Source organism: Pleurodeles waltl, chromosome 6 (genome assembly GCF_031143425.1).
Source record: "Pleurodeles waltl isolate 20211129_DDA chromosome 6, aPleWal1.hap1.20221129, whole genome shotgun sequence".
In the NCBI taxonomy this organism is placed as follows: domain Eukaryota; kingdom Metazoa; phylum Chordata; class Amphibia; order Caudata; family Salamandridae; genus Pleurodeles; species Pleurodeles waltl.
Window position 1 is genome coordinate 322,346,054 of NC_090445.1, and position 15,081 is coordinate 322,361,134.

At 41.9% G+C, this 15,081-nt stretch overlaps 1 protein-coding gene across 2 annotated transcripts in view; it reads left to right on the forward strand.

Moving 5' to 3' along the window:
- LOC138299676 (dehydrogenase/reductase SDR family member 1-like) overlaps positions 1-15,081 on the forward strand; it is a 235,436-nt gene that overhangs the window by 10,477 nt on the left and 209,878 nt on the right. The window lies entirely within an intron of this gene.

Here is a 15,081-nt window from a genome sequence, read left to right on the forward strand (position 1 = left end):
TCCTATTCCTAAATACAATGAATTATGGGATGTTAATCTCGTTTTACAGTTGTTTTTGTCCTGGCCTGATAATGATTCATTATCTTTCAAAATGCTCTCGGCTAAATTAACGATGTTATTATGTTTGATTTTGATAAAGCAACTTACAGATGTAAAGGCCTTCGATACTTCAGCCTGTCATTTCACCCCAATGGTATTCTTTTCAATGTTACAAGACGTACTAAAACTAACATTTCTACTTTCTTTTATCCTTTTTTCCCCAATCAACCGAAACTGTGCGTTGGAAATTGTCTAAACTTTTATGAAAGTAGAACTTTCCATCTCCGAACGTCCTCTGTTACCCAACTCCTCATATCCTTCAGGAAACCCCACAAACCTGTTTCATCTCCCACTCTAGCTCGATGGGTTAAATGGGTCATGTCCCTAGCGGGTATTGACGCCTCTAAATTTGGAGCCAATTCCTCCCGGGGTGCCATGGCTTCCAATGCCTTTTGGGCAGGTTCCTGTTTAGAGGACATTCTGAGATCGTCCGATTGGTCTAATGATTCTATATTTTGCACTTTCTGTTGCAAACCTTTTAATACAGCATAGTCTGTGGTTATTGATATGCTTTAAAAAAGTATAATATGAGCCTCCGATCTTGTCATAAAATGTAGATTTTTCAAATAAATTATGTAGGAAACTCTTAATTTTATTAAAGACACGGAGGTTAGTATTATCCTGCCTCAGGATTTCATTAACTGTTTATTTCTCTCTTCCTTCCCTTAGTCTCAGAAAACGCAACATCATCTTCCACCTAATAATCTTGTTTCTCCAGGCTGGAGTTTTCTAACGTCGGCTGTTTCTTCCAAGGACCCTTCTCTGCATGTTCCAGACAGAACTGTTACAGACATCCATTTGGACTGGATTCAAGACTTTTTTCTCTCTAGTTTTGGCTGTTGGCATTATTGCATGTATTTTTACCAATGTTTAATATTTTCTCATGACTATTCTCGCACAAGAAAAGAGGGCTGCTTGCGGTCAAGATTGGTATACCTTATGTAGCTGCCTGTGTTTGACTGGTGTATGATATTGTCTGTTTTTTCCCCATTGGCTGCTTGCTCGCTTGCCCTTGACATTGGTTCAATGTTTCTTGACTGTGGCTGCTATTCGATTAAAAGCAAGAAAAGATAGCATAATACTCGCCTCTGTGTCATTAATAAAATTAAGACTTTCCTACATAATTCATTTGGAAAATCTACATTTTCTTTGTAGCATCATTTAGTGAAATGTTGATGGATGCTAGTATTTCCAAAAAATATTCAGAAAGGAAAATCAGTGTAGCCAGTTTCAACAAGATTATGGGAAACATGAAACTAAACAAGTATTGTCAAAGCTAATCGATCCAATATTGGTGGCCAGTCATTTTGTTTTGTCAATTCTGTCATGTTTTGACATGACTTTTGTAAAATTTTATTGTTGTGGAAGCTGCCGGGCCCTCGCATTGTAACAAACATTGGCAAAAAGCAATAAAAACAAGCATTGGCTATGTCAATAGGTCTCGCCTGTGAGTGAGCTATTATTGGCTTTGGCAGTATGGTGGGTAACTGAGGTATGTGGGGGTGGGTGTTTTGGGATAAAGGGGTGGGGTTGCAATGGTTGGATAACAGAACAGTTAAAAAAGTAAACTCCAAGGTCCCTTGGAAGACAGAACTGGACATTTGAGTACATTAAGGGTAATGGACAACTATGTCAAGTTGCTGACCTTATGAGGCCGAAGGTGCTTGAATCAAAAATGTTTTGTGCAGTACCTGACAGAGTAACAATATCTTTTGTAGTAGAATGCCTCTGTGGTCGTGGTATGATTAGTGAAAGGATGCCTTTTGGTGTATTACTTCAGTGCCCTTTTTCAATTTGTACCAGAGTGTACTTTATTTTCTGATAAGTTTTTAAGGTTCTCCCCCTTGAGAGCTAGTGAGAATAGCAGTGCTTAATTTGTGCTTGTGGTTTCCAGTGCGGTTCACCAGCACTCCTTTTTGATTGCTGGCACTTATTTTTCTGCCTCAAGCATTTACTGGGTTCAAAAGACACATATGGAAAGACGGAGGAAGAGAAAAACGAAAAAGTGTCACAATGTGAGAAGGCAGAAAGCTGCAGGAGTGAGCTGAAGGATCACAGAATGGCTGTAAATGGATTGCAGAGGCCTGAGATGGCTTCAGGATTACACTGCCTCAGTATTCGATGTTCGCACATTTAATTTCAGCCGCCCAATGTTTAAGAGGAGGACTATGGGCACCGGTACGTTTTTATTTACAAATTAAGCACTGGGGAATGGATGACATATTGCTGCATTATATTAAAGTGGATAAACTGATTTGCATATATGTGACCGAAAATGCACCTGGAACTAAAAGGATCATACTAAATGACTTATAATCAATCTAATGTAGTAATCTGATTTTATCAAGTATTTTGATTAAAAAGTGTGTTATAAGGACTCGTCCACCGTATCCCAGACTTGAAACAAAACAAGAAACAAGAACGTATTTCCTGAGTTGCCAATTGCATTCCAGGCGTCTGCTAGGCAACAGCTATCACCCTGCAGGAGCAATTGGAGCAAGCTGCCTGTTTCAAAGACATCAGTCACAGACCAGCAAGGAAGATGTGAACTGAACAAAATATAGCAAGGGCATTGTACAGTCCTCCGTACTCAGAAATATCAACACTGGCTGACTGCTTTGGGGATTAGCTGATAGAACCAGCACTCCCACAACGGCTCACTCGTATTACCGACCGGCCTCTGTGGTGGGGTCTCCAGGAACGCTGCACCATCAGTCAGGGAGAAACAATAGGTAAATAAGAGGCAGACTGAAGTGGGAACAGGCCAGTTCAGTTTGGTCTAGGGCTGAGGGAAGTGTGAGGGGCAAGTGTAAGGGGAAGTTGATGTCACAGCTACGGCCTTGGTGAAAAACTGAGCTCCCTTTAGAGAGCATACTGTGATTTGCAAGTTCCTGTATAAGCGCTGGAAAACAAGATGTTCCGAAGAGGAAGCTGCTCTTTTTAAGGGAGTTACAGTAATTCTCAACTCAAACCAATGGCCGCCTCCGCTTTTGGAAAGGAGGGGACCGGAATGCAGCAGAAGTATTTAAGTAAGAAAATTAACGAATGTTTTAGTGTCACTCCTTTTCCACAGGATATGGTGCAGAACAATGCCAAAGTTGCTTAGTGCCCGCAGCACTAGCGTGGGTCATGGCGAGTAAAGTAGAGTGGCTTCAGTGGGTTGACGCTAACAAACTTCTGTATACCAATGCCAGCAGCACTCATGAGTGCTCTACAAAGCACAACAGAACCTAACACTTTCTCCTGCGGGGAGCAGGTCACCAGCCCACTGGTCCCCATCAGCACCACGCTCGGAGCCACCATGTCATTTGTCACAGGTGCCGGTCTGTGGTTAGCACACCTCGTAGTGAAATGATTGAGGGCAGCTAAAAAAAACACAGGCTTGCAGAGAGTGTGTCTGGTGGTGCAGACGTGCTCTCTAAAGTTGTTTACAAGTTGCCTACTGAGGATCTAATGTGTGCACATTAAAAGGGCCATGTAACAGGACCTCACGGGTGCGGTGCTTAGCCAGGGAAAAGCGAATTGGAATTAAAAGGAAAAAAAAAAAGTTCCTGAACAGAAAGTTAAGTAGGGAAACGCGGAAGCCAACAAGTCCTTGGGTGGTACTTCAGGGGTGTGAACCACTTTTGGGACCGGAAAGACAAGCAAGGATTTTTAAAAGACAAACAAGTAGAGAAATCTAAACCGATGGGAAGGGTTAAACACCACATAGCACATACAACAGATCACCTGACAGTGGAAGCAGTATCTAGGCTCGACCTAAAAATGTTGGTCTCCAAAAGTACACATTGACGTAGTAGTTCCTGGCACCAAGCAAAACTACCTTGTGTGCCAATGTGATCCTTGTGAAAGGGCAGAATGGTATCACTCACAGTAAAGCCAGCGGATAGATGGATAGCGAGAGAAATACAATTTTAATAAAAACAGAAGGCCGTGGTTAATGCCCGACTTAATTAGGGGCCCAATTCTTAAAGAAAGTCACAGAAGTACACCCATGTTATATGTCTTTGCATTAGTGCAAAATTATGGCTTTAATGAATTCACAAGAATTTACAGAAGTAGAACAGGAAATCATATTCCTAGAAAATATTTGCAAATTTTATTTTAGCACAAGCAAATATTCATGTGTATATTTATTCATGCAAAAATCTATTGAGTGTCTAAGTCCACTTTCCCTCCACCCTTTTTTTTCCCAACCCTGGAAGAACTTCTAATCCTGCCCATGTCCGGAGTAAGTTTCCAACCTGATGATAATCCTTAAAACTTGCAAGTTAGTAGGCTTGCACCGACTCAAATTCCAACCCTGGAACTGTTGCTTACTGCTTTCTCCAGCCCTTGTATGTAGATCTGCAGAATGTGACGAAATAAGGAAATTAGTATTATTCAAGCCCTACTATATTATTAGCCCTGGCATAATCAGAGAAGCTATTATTAGAGCTCTTATATAATGAGATTGTGGCCATAATTTGTCGCCATACTACATGGCACCAAAGGGACAAGTAGATTTTTTTTTTACAGGCTAAGTAGATTTATGAAGCAACTTGTCCCATGGTTAAGTAGATATTTTATTAAATTCCACACCCCTGAAACCAGTTTGGAATCTTGACCTTACATCAACATCTTGAGAATGAGAAAATCCCTGTGGTCAAAAAAACAGTGTAACCGACTTCACCCTTATGTTCTTTGGCACAACCAGCACTAGATAAAACTTTTTTTTTAAACGTGTTTCCGCCTGCCATCCATGCTCTGATAAAGACAACACATTAATCTTTAATGTCAGACGGAGATACACATCTAATAGCTGAACTACACATTGTGAAACTGATATGGGATCGGTCCTGGTTTGAACAAATGATGTGATCGTAGGCAAATAATCTGTTTCGCCAAGCCGCCTGTTTTAGGTTAAAGCCTATAAGACAGCACTACCTGGTTGTGAAAATACATCTTGTGGGCATTCAGAAAGCTTTCCTGGGAATGCATTCAGCCCATTGCTTACCATTGGCTTTGTGGTTTGTATCTCACATTTTCTGGCTTTCTATTTGCTGGCTTTATTTCTTTTAGGCTGCCTAACATGTCTTCGTCCCTGCCAAGGAAAAAGGTTTGTTCACCATTGTTCCTTGTATTCTTCCACGAGTCCTCGCTTTCTGGAAACAGGCCTTTACATTTTGTTCTTATCTTGTCTCATTTGCTGCGTGTTTAAAGACAGAGGACAGATGTCAGGCACTATCTTACGAGAGAGTTTGGTGTTTACTTTCTTTCTCTGACTTCAAAGTGAGAGGATTTATGAGTCAATGTTGCGGGTACTGGGAAAGAAAAGGTTTCTTTCTAGCACACAACAAAATGTAAATGTCTTTAAATAAACTGTGGAATTATTCCAGAATATATCAGAATTAAGAAAGCATAAAGGAAGCACAGTTTTTTTGTAATTCAGAAGTGTGGTGGAAACAAATATTAATACAATCAAACAAATCACTACACTAGGTGATCCCATTTTCACACATTATTGTTTGTGTAATGTATAGTTTTATCAGTAAAACTGTATGTGCTAATGTAATGGTCATCTCAATTGAAAATGTGTTGTCTGTAAATACAGTGCACTAGCACACCATGCCATGCATACTCCACTCTTTGTGCTCAATTCTATGACACTCTACTCCACTCTGCTTGATTCTGTATCACTCCACTCTACGACAGGACACTGAACTGTACACCACTTCACTGTAGGCCACTCCACTATATGATTCTGCACTATACGACATTCCACTGTACGATACTCCATGACACTTTGGGCCTAATCAGGAGTTTGGCAGGCAGGAAGACCCGTCTGCTGAACTTCTAACGGGGAGGTTGCTGCCACATTGGCTACCTCCTCGCCGGACCTGGATTCTGCCTGCCAGCCTAGCTGGGAAGTGGCAGCAGCATTGCCTCCAGCTCGTAATTGAGCCGGCGGAAGTGCTGTCGCCTGCAGGGAGCACCAGCACCCTTGCAATGTTCACTGTCTGCACAGCACATAGTGAACATTGTGAGGATGCTGGGCAGGGGGACCCCTGCACTGCCCATGCCAAGTGCATGGGCAGGGCAGGGCAGGCCTCCCCGTGGCCTCCTGCACCTGTTCTCCACCAGCGTTTTCCTGTCGGTAAAACCAACGTGAAAAGGCTAGCATAGAACCAGGTCGTAATCAGCGGGGGCGGTGCTGCATGCAGTGCCGCCCTGGCTGATTCCGACCTCCTCCACCACCAGCCGGTTGGGATCACTGATCCCGGCAGAGATAGCGGTACCCTGGCAGTGTGACTGCCAGGGTCTTAATGTGGCAGTAGGACTGCCACAGCAGCGGTGATCCTGACCACCATCGTAAGGCTCGTAATGCCCTTTATGCCACTCTGACACTCCATTCCACTTATCTCCCCTCTTAGCTACACCAGTCCAGTCTACGCCACTCCACTGTACTCCTCTATCTTCTGACACTCTACTTTACTCCATTCTACGCCACTTCACTCTTCGGCCACCTACTACATTCTACAACACTCTACGCCACTTCACTCTAGGCCACTGAGTTCCACTCAACTTTATGCCATTCCATTCTACAACTCTACTCCACTTTATGCCACTTCACTCTAGGCCACTCCACTCTAGGCCGCTCCATGTTGACACTCCATTGTGCGCCACGCCACTCTAAGATGCTGTACTCCACTCTTTGACAATTGACTCCACTCTACACCACTTCACTCTAGGCCACTCATTTCTACTCTCTGCCCCTCCACTTTACGCCACCCCACTCTACTTCACTTTATGGCACTTCACTCTAGGCCACTCCAATCAGATGATCCATGCTGACACTCCATTTTATGCCATTATGATCCACTTTATGCTACTATACGTCACTCGATTCTATGCCTTCCCACTCTAGGCCACTCTGTTCCACTCTATGCTACTCCACTCTTCACTCCACTCCACTCTACTCTACAACTCTACTCTACTCCACGACCCTTTTACACCCTATGGCAGTCTATGACAATCCACTGTACAGCATTCTCCTCTGACACTCCATTCCACTCTACAACACTTCATTCCACTCTGCACCCACCCTTGACACCACTTCACTGTACTCCATTCCATGACAGTCCAGTACTTCACACTCCACTCTTTGCCACTCTACTCCACTGTTCGCCACTCCACTCTACAACACTCTCCTTTATGCCACTAACATTTAGCCTTCTGAGCAGCAGCTTCTAAACTGGTGTACATAATGGCTAAAACACATTGGCAAAGCCAATATCTCTTGCATAGTTGAGACCTATTGGCTTTGCCATTGCTTGTTTTTCTTTATCACACATGAAAGGGACTTGAAATATCAGAGTTAAGGATATGCGCTTTACAAAAGCCTCTCTTCCCTTGGGCTTAATAGTCTTTAATGGTGCCCGTTGGCATCCTTCGTCATTTTAAACAGGTGGAGCACCAGGGCTAGAATTGCACAACACCTGGGCCCTTATTATGCATAGGCAACACACTTTTCCTGTTTGCAACATGGTGCACCTTCAAACAGGAGCGCTGTGGGAAAACAGGGTAAGTGGGCCCCATTATGTTGAATGCGCTGCCTTCAGGACAGCCGCACACTTGTGCTACCCTGGGGGCAGAACATTCAAGTGAAATATTACGGAGCTGCTTCAAAGCCACTCCATGTTTCAATGTGCAGACGGCACACACTTGCACTTTGAAGAGGGATTAGCAGGGGTGTGGAATTTATTAAAATATCTACTTGTCAAGGGGACAGGCTGCTTCTCAAATCTACTTGTCCTTTAAAAAGATCTACTTGTCCCTTTGGTGCCATGTAGTGTGGCGACAAATTATGGCAGCAATCTCATTATGTAAGAGCTCTGATAATAGCCTCTCTGATTATGCCAGGGCTACTACCATAGTAGGGCTTGAATACTTGCAATTTCAATCCCTACTGTAGCAATTTCCTTATTTTGCCACCTTTCTGCAGATCTGCATACTGGGGCTGGAGGAAGCAGTAAGCAATAGTTCCAGGGCTGGAATGCCTTTGAGTCTGCAAACCTACTAATCTGCATGTTTTAAAGATTTTCCCCAGCTTCTCTCTAATATTTTCCCATAATAAGAAAGGTTGGACATTTACTCCTGACAATGGCAGAATTAGAACTTCTTCCAGGGTTGGGAAGAAAGTGGCTGGAGGGAAAATGAACTTGCAAATGCTCAATACAGTAGATTTTCACATGAGCAAATCTACACATCGTATTTACCCATGCTAAAATACAGTTCACAAATATTTTATAGGGGTACGACATATACCATGGGTGCACTTTTGTGACTTTCTTTAAGAATTTGGGGCCACATGTAGGTAGGTTCAGAATTACGACTCGCAAATTGCGAGTCGCAAATCCGAATGTAGGATGGTGTCCCTGACACCATCTGTGATTCGCAAGGGCTTTGCAAATGCCCACCTAATGAATAATCATGAGGTGGGTCGCAATTTGCAACCCCCTTGCGAATAGCGGCCCTCACAGGGATGGTGGCCTGCTGGAGACAGCAGACCACCATGTCTGTGACTGCTTTTCAATAAAGCAGTTTCTTTTTTTTTTTTTTTGTAATGCAGCCCGTTTTCCTTAAAGGAAAACAGGATGCATTACAAAAACAAAAAATTAAACATTTTCGTTTCATTTTTTCAGAGAAGGCAGTGGTCCGCAGGACCACTGCCTGCTCTGAAAAAATGTTTACAGTGACATTCACAATGGGGAAGGGGTCCCATGGAGACCCCTTCCCTTTTGCAAAAGTGTTAGCACCCATTTGAAATGGGTGCAAACTGCAAATGGTTTGCGCCCGCAGTCACAAAACAATCCTACATTGCACTGCGAGTCGCAGTTAGGAAGGGAACACCCCTTCCTAATTGTGACAACCCGTTTTGCGATTCGGTAACCAGGTTACTGAATCGCAAAACTGGGTTTGTGCATCGCAATGTGCTTTTTGCACGTCGCAAACAGCGAAAGTCGCTGTTTGCGACATGCGAAAAGCTACCTACATGTGGGTCTTGGTCCCTAATTAGGTCTGGTGTTAACAAAGACATTTTGTTTTTATTAAACTTCTATTTCTCTCTCTTTCGGCTGGCTTTACTGTTAATGATCGCATTCTGCTCTTCCACAAGGAGCATATTGGCACACAAAGTAGTTTTGTTCAGTGTCAGGAAATACAGTGGCAATCAGTGACGTAATGAAACTGGAGGGTGCCCCTTTGAGTCTGGAGAGGGGGCTCCTCCATGTTCTTTGCACTCAGGGCAGGTGCTGTGCTGAAGGGGCCCCCTGGAGGGCGGCTGTGGGGCCTTTGTTATGCCACTGGTGGCAACGTGTGCTTTTAGAGTTCAAAAACTTTGTGGTTTTTTTTTTGCCAGTGTTTGTTACAATGTTGAGGGCCTGGTAGCTCCCACAACAATAAAGTGTTACAAAAGCCATGTCAAAACAAGACAGGCATTGATGAAACTAAAAGACTTATAAAAATATGTCAGATCAGTTGGCTTTGTCAGTGTTTGTTTATTTTCATGCTTCCCATATTCGTGCTGAAAATGGTTACAATGATTTTCCATTAGAAATATTTTTGGGAAATACTAGCATGCATCAACACATTTTACTAAATGACACTTCATTTGCATCTAATCAGAGAGCATTCTGGGAGCATTATATTTAGCCTCATAGCCTAAACTTTTCAAACATGTGTACACACATTTTTTTTTTTTTGTACTGGAACTAACGTCAGTAGTGAAGTATGACCTTAAAACATTTATTTACAGCACTCACCCTAATAATGAAGGCTTTCAAATAATGAACCATAAATACAAGTTCGAACAGCATTATCTTTTGGAAACACATTACCTCAACTGCAGAGAGTTCCACTCTCTGTAAACAAGCAGCCAAAGGGTTTGTGCTGCAGAGGGTTGGGACTACTTGTCCCAAGGACAAAGTAAACATAAAAACTTCTTGCCCTTGACCCCAAACAAGATGTCCCGGGCGATAGGAATTCCACATCCCTGGATTAGAGATCTCTTTGCAGGCGAGTATCTCCATGCAAATGAGGGAATGCCCTCTTGAGATGGTGTTGGAGCTACATGTGCTCTAGCTTTGTCTGTATTACAGAAGGGTGCCGCACAAGTTTTTGCTGTCCCTTCTGTAATGCCAAAGTGCTCTGGGGGTGCACTATTGGGTCCACATGCCTGTTGGCCTGGGGCACTTTCTGTAATAACAACACCTGATGCATGCACATGCGAAGCCTTTTTATAACGATGCGCAACTGTGCTTGTCTAGAGCATAGTTACTTAGACTTTTGATGGGCAACTCCAAATAACAGTGACCTATTAGCTGGATACTAATTTTCAATATTTGGAAAATCAAAGAATCTACACAAACAGCAGGTCTCTTGAATATTCATTCACTCACTCACCTATACATTCCTGTCAGTGAGTTAAGCACCCGCTCTACAGAGATGTCTGCAAGCTACATTTCAATCATGCCTTAAATGTATATTGTATTGTATTGTAATTGTATTTATATAGTGCTTTCTACCCCTGATGAGGCGTCGAAGCGCTTTTCGGTGAGTAGCACGCTGCTCTGGAACCCAACAAGAATTAGTGATGGATTAGTATCGGGAAATAATGAGTACAGTTTTAGTATTATTATGAGTTAATTTGAGCTGTGGATATGAGAGTTTGTTAGTTAGATTGACTGGAGTAATGGAGGGGTGGAGGAGGAAAGAAATCCAGAAGTGTTAATTGGGAGTATATCCTTAATTTACTCAACCCAAAGGCTTGGGATGAGTAAAGGGGGATGAAGGAGGGAAGAGTATGTGGAAGGGTTAGGGAGAGCATAGTAGCAGGGTGAGATAAATGCGGGAGAATTTAGTAGGGTTTGAAGGTCACGGTAGTAGAGTGAGGTTTGGTGAGTTAGATGTGGAAGAAGAGGGTAGAGCTTAGGCAGATTTATTTAGGAGATTAAAGTAGTAGAAAGGATTTGGGATGAGTCAGAGTGAGAATGGAGGATAGTTTGATAGAGACATGACATATGATGATGGGTAGATAAGTGTGATAAGATAAGAGCAGGAATTCATAGATATCTAGTATACAACCCACCCAGGAGCCATGCAATGACCCACGAACATGCCAAGCACAGAAACAACATATATACATATATATATATATATATATATATATATATATATATATATATATATATATATATATACACACATGAATACACACACATATGCACATACAATACATAATTAGAACCATCAGTAAAAATAGGTTTAAAGAGTGTGTGTGTGTATTTTATTGTTATGACATAGTAGCAATACATATTTTCTAAAGAAACTATACATAACTAGAAATATACACATAATTTGAAAAAAATATTTATCATCATAGGCATATGCAGTTCATAGTTGTTTGAATATGGTGCCACCTGAATACGAGTTTGCACGAATTTCAGTTCTTTTTAGTAAGCCAATGCACTTGTTTCTTTTTTCATAACATACATATGAAATTCTGGTTCGTAATTAGATTATTTAATCCAATAGCGAAACAAAAGGCAATTCACAAAGTCGTTTTTTTAAAAACATTTTCTGGTGATAGAAAATACTGCCAGAAATTCTACGCCTGCCCACAAGAGGGAAGCATAGTATCACACAAGAATATTTTTCAATATAAAAACAAACTACCCCAACATCTATTTAAGAAGGAATCTAAAATAATCCGTTGTGGGTATTGCCCACTCCGTGATTGCTCCATTTCTCAACATTGGTCAAATGAGTAATCTTCACACGATACGAAGAAAGGGTTTGGTTTCACTGTAACAATACCCGATCCAATATCACAGTGCGCATGTACATAGTAAATGGGATGTTAGATATACACTAATATGTTTCTAAGTAATACCTAGAGGCTGCAGAGCTGGTATATTAACAGACAGACCAGTGACACAGCTTTTCTAGAACAGCTGTTGTACAGAAATTTTAATGACTGACAGAGCCTATTCAAGAGATTTACTTGCTATGCCATACATCAGAATTGCTAGGCCCAGTAAATTTGGACTTCTCTAGTTGAAGACAAAACCTTAAGGTCTTCATCTCCAGCGATGTACCAAGGCAGGCTAGGGAAAGACTGTGAAGGTTTATGTTCTGTGAGGGATGAAAGCTTGTACTAGCCTACCCTGCTAGATCTTTTGCATGGAATGGATGATAGCACTTGCTGCATTCTGTGGGAAGATTGCTGTGCAACCGTCATTCTGTACCTCTTCTGTGAGGAAGTAAAACGTGCACCGCTGCTGCAAAATCCATTATGTTATGGGTATTTTCATAGCGCACTATCACTTGGGAGGATATCCCAGCACTGAGCAGGTGTGTGAAGCTTGTACATGGGTGAGAAGACTAGGCAAAGAGCCAGGTCTTTAAAATCTTATGGAATTCAAGAAGAGAGGATCGGGCTCTGATGTGTAGTGGGAGGTTGTTCCATGCTTTAAGAGTAATGTAAGAGAAGCCTCAACCTCCTGTTCTGCTTTTGTGAAATTGTGCCTGTCTTGTGATGAAGGATACTCATGCCTCTGCTGCCGCCTTAGCTGTATCGGTTCTTTTAAGGGTAAGGCTTGCACTGTTTCTGCTCAGGGTTTAAGTGCTACACGAAAAAGGTTTTTGCTACTGTTATTGCCCAATCATGAAATAAATATATCTATTTTGGATATATTGAATACACTTGCCTAAGATGCCCTATGAAACGGAGTTTAACAATATTTTATATGAAATACCTGTATTTCTGGGGAAGGCACAAGACCCCTTCGAGGAAAAATGTGAATGCTGAAACATATTCATGGATAAAATAAGCAGGGTCCATTGCTTGATTATCTTGTTCTTCATGTTGTTGTAGGGGGACATCATTAAAAACATTATTAGCTTACCCATAACATTTTAATAAAAGTGTAACAGTTTAGCAAAAGAAGAACATGAATGTTTACATGAGAGGAAATAACTTTACCCAGTTAGGGGCCCATAACTTAGAACCTGCACAACCATTGAATGGTAACCTTCCTGGATGCTTCTCAGTGCCGATGTGGACCCACTGATAAAGCAAACCATTCTAAGTAAAGTTTCGTGGTCATATATGAGCACCTGATCATATGGTAATTTAATAGAAGGTTTGGCTGTTTCTTTCAGCTTTGTACATCTGTTATGTTCAGGCCTGCTTATGGAGCGCGCACAGCAGCCCCCCACTTCCTCTTTATTGTGTTAGCTAATTGCGTTGGACCTGCTCTGTATGTGTGCGAAAATTGGTTGATATTGATCCTGCTACTGTCACCTGCCCTTTCTTTGTTTTAGGGAAGGTTTTGTTGCTGCTTTCTCTGTTGCTTTGTTGTGATGCTCGGCATGCAAATTTTCACTACACAAAAGAAAAATGATTTGCATTGCCACCACTAGTTTTAATGCATGAAGTGACTGAAAGTGTGAACCCTCGCAAAACATGTGACCAGTGTTTGCTTTTGGTTTTACATGTGAAACATGCAGTTTGTGAAATGAACTGAAATGAGTCTTTGTAAAATTATAAAGCACAGCTGACATATGCTACTTTCGGTATGTTGTGGCATTTTAGTCAACTTTTGTTTGCATTCTGGGGGTTTGAACTCATAAGTAAAGTGTTAAAAGACAAACCACAAGCCCCACAGTGCAACATGCCTTCGTAACCTGGGGCGGAATACCACCAATTTGAGATATAAAAAGCAGAGTGCAGTCATAGGAGACAGGTTAGGAATGAGACACAGACAATCTGCATATTTGTTCATGCCTGTGTGTACACGAGTCAAAGCCAGACCATATAGTCTCTCAAGTTTTTCTGCCGCTTATCCTGGTGCATCTATCATCAGTATGTGTCAGTACTTGTACATTGTGAACCTAGCCAAAGCGTAAGTGAGACCAGTATGCCTACAGGCAGGTGAGAGGCTATTTGTAACAGTATATATAAAGTGGGGTTTTGTACATTTTTAGTACATTTCATGCATTTACAATTTACCCACAATCACATAATTGTGCTGTGTGCCAAATCCAGGAATAGAACTAATCTATAGGCTTTAGAGTCAGGAACTTATTCATAGACCTGATCTACTCCACTACAGGTAGTCTTGTTCCCCTTCACCTCATGTCTTTGCCCACAACCTTCCTCTAGATCTTTATGCAACCCCTCTTAATCTGTCTAATTTCTGGGCTCCTGCCTAGTTCACCGTGAATCTTAGTCCCTAGCTTCCCTCCAGGTCTTTCTGACTACCCTCATTTTGCATCTCTATCCTCGTCTTCACTCCAGGTTTTCTTTTCCTGCCCATCTATGTTTTGACTTTATCCCTAGGTATCACTTCTGTGCTTCATGTCCTTCCTCCACCATGTGCCTCTGTCTTCTGCCTATGTTAAGGTTCTTCAGTTACTCTCAGCCCTTAGCTCCTATTCTTGCATATTCCATGACCTATATTAAATTGGGGCTCCTAAGGACCTGGAGTTTCAGATTCATTAGATTATTTACAGGCCCAGGCAGCCTGTGCCATCTACTTGTGAACCCTTCCTGAAAAACGTTATTCTTTTGATCTCTTCGCAATGTAGTATTTAGTGATGGTGTTGGGAGGGAAACCATTCAGAGTCGTCACCTCAGCTGTGAGTACTAAGTCTCAGCAACAGAGTGTGCAGATGTGCTTTAAAAGTTGCAGGACCCGCAGACATCCGCATGTGACAATACATGGTGACTCCTCATAGCAGGTTATTTTTTTTAGGAGGCGCCACATGGGCCCTTAATTTGATAAAAGCAGAAAATGTGTGTTTAAATGATTATCCCTCAAAAAAACGTATAACATATAGCAAGTATGGTGTAATTTGAAACTCTGTGCCATCCATCTCCAGTTACTTAATAGCTCTTTTTACAGAAAACCATAACCTATTCCTGACAACCTTGTTTTT